Below are 2,500 nucleotides of genomic sequence, written 5' to 3' on the forward strand. Positions count from 1 at the left end.
ACTTCTTGCTTTATTTTCTTTTTTGAAATCGCGAAAATAACGAAATTAGTGAAAAAAAAAAAGGAAAAAAGCCAGGGTAGGTAGTTCCCGGGAGATTTGGTGGCTTAACCGGGAGATTTGATGAAAAACTTGGAGACTCCCGGGAAAACCGGGAGAGTTGGCAGGTATGCAAGAGAAAACAAAAACCATGCTTATGCAAAATTTGGGGGAACAAACAAAGAGTATTATGGTATTTTCCGAAGTGGCCTATGGGCATTAAGATTATTAAAAAAGTAGGTCCATTTGGAACAAGTTCTGTTGGTTTCCATAACTAAAAAGGTGGAAGATTGTGAATAGGGTCTTTCCGGTGAGGCTAGAATCTCAGACAGAATCATATAACTTCCTTTTCCATAACAAAGAGGGATTTTGATCTTTTGTTGGCTGAGGTAAATATTTTACCCATTTGCTGGGGTGGGGTAGGGATAGGAGGTTTAGGGTTAGGTCCACAAGCATAAAAAACAGGGAATTTGCCTCAACTCGTTGTCCATCATAATTGTAGATTTAATCTTTGATGAAACTACCCTACCCTCGGCTAGACATGTGTAAAGCAATATCATAGGTTGTTAAAACAATTGTGCTTAATCCCGAGCAGACTGACTTGTGTTTTAATAGTTATGTGTCAGTTACTAAGAAGTTTTTTTTAAAAATTGAAATGAAAATTTCACCATAACATGATTATTTTTTTCTTGCAAAACTGGATGCAAACCATTTGTTATGTAAAATCCAAAATTTCATTCTTCTATCAAAGCAGATAAATACTTTGTGAAGTATGTGTACGCGGCCTTTCTTAAATTTTATTGAACTATACAACATGTATATTTTGCTCTTGATGGCTTTCAGTAGAAGTAACACTCACTTATTTTTGAAAGCAAAATTTTGAATTTAAGAATTTTGCAACTTACATATTAATAAATTGACCATGACATCTTAAAGGTGGATGCTATATTTCTGGTCCCTGCGGTAGTGATTCTCTATCTGCTTATTTTCAATTTTGTTTTCTCGAAAGGAGGAAACGTTTTAACCAAAGATGTGATTTCCAGACTCTTCTGAGTAAGATTATTAAAGATCAAGTTATTGCAGGTATGTACAATGAGCATGTAAGACTTTGTAATCCTACACATGTGGTGTGCTTCCAAATGAAATTTACTGTAATTAATTATAACGCAATACCCACAAATATCAGAAATAATATTTTAAAAGATATGGAAACTAGGCTTGGAAAAACAAAATGCCCATAGTTTCAGATAATTTTGAAACATCTTCATAAATATTTTTGTCACCCACCATGATAATACTGTAACTTCGTAATTATGAGACATTGCTCCAGTGCTGGAAATAACAGTCGGTCATCGGACATTGTCCGACCAAATTTTGAAAATGTCCGGCTAATTTCACATTATGATCAGACGCGATGACCGAACATGTCACCAGCACATCTTGAGTCTTCTTCAAGGTGTTAATTGTCAGTCAATAAATTATGTCCGGTCCAATTTGTCAAATGTCCGACCAAAAGGAAGATTTGAAAGGACATTATGTCCTCTGAATAAAGAAAAATTATTTCCAGCACTGGTGCTCTGTTCTGGAATTAGAACTATCTCATTTTTGTCTAACTTTAATTTTACTGACTGGCTCACAGCAAGAAATTCACTTAAGGCCATTATTGAATTATTGTAATCAAACTACTTTATAATATCAAATGAAACCATGTTGTCTCGCATGTTGTCTCGCATGATTTCATTTGATTTCATACCCGCAGTGCAATATATGATGTATTTCATATATATCTTTCACTCATAATTACTTATCACGGAAGTTGTGAATTCAGAAGTGACCAGCTCCCAACGTCAGTGGCTTCATAGCTCAGTTGGTTAGAGCATCGCACCGGTATCGCGAGGTCGCGGGTTCAAGTCCTGAAAATTTTTCAGGCTTCTCGACGCAATAGAAATTTGCGCTGACATCACTGCGAGACAACATGGTTTCATTTGATTTCATACCCGCAGTGCAATATATGATGTATTTCATATATATCTTTTATTTTATAATATTATTATGATAAAAACATGAGTTCTTAATCCATTTTCTCATTGTTCTTGTCTCTTGCAGACCTCTTGCAGTCACCTGTTTTGTAGGAGAAAGATTCTTCAACATCAAATTTTCTTGGTCATGTTACAGCAACAACCAGAAATTTAGGTAATGAACTAGTTAAAATGCACATTGCAAAGCACTTCAATTTAACATCTATAGTTTGACCACATTTGAAACTTCAAACGTTATCAAATAAGTCAATATCTCAAATTTCCCTCAAAGCTTTAATTCGGTTTTCATTTATACAATATTATGTAGCTACAGTCTGTGACAAAATTTGTTGGAACAGTACTGGACTATACAGATCTGAATCTTTTGCGGTTCATTCTCCCCTCACAATGCTGTTTTTGCATAAAACTGCATAATTAGCAGCTGC

The 2,500-nt window shown here is 35.0% G+C and overlaps 3 protein-coding genes across 3 annotated transcripts in view; all 3 read left to right on the forward strand.

Annotated features, from left to right (window-relative positions):
* Positions 1–2,500, forward strand: part of LOC138050903 (uncharacterized) — a 261,256-nt gene that overhangs the window by 117,498 nt on the left and 141,258 nt on the right. The gene's annotated exons all lie outside the window — the stretch shown is intronic.
* LOC138051585 (protein NLRC3-like) overlaps positions 1–2,500 on the forward strand; it is a 94,179-nt gene that overhangs the window by 6,109 nt on the left and 85,570 nt on the right. The window lies entirely within an intron of this gene.
* Positions 957–2,500, forward strand: part of LOC138050902 (protein NLRC3-like) — a 20,545-nt gene continuing 19,001 nt past the window's right edge. The window contains exons 1-2 of the mRNA XM_068897156.1: positions 957–1,119; positions 2,143–2,229. The gene's annotated coding sequence lies outside the window, so the exon portion shown is untranslated. The remainder of the gene's footprint in view (positions 1,120–2,142; positions 2,230–2,500) is intronic.

The sequence above is a fragment of the Montipora capricornis genome, chromosome 6, assembly GCF_036669925.1.
Source record: "Montipora capricornis isolate CH-2021 chromosome 6, ASM3666992v2, whole genome shotgun sequence".
NCBI classification, from domain to species: Eukaryota; Metazoa; Cnidaria; class Anthozoa; order Scleractinia; family Acroporidae; genus Montipora; species Montipora capricornis.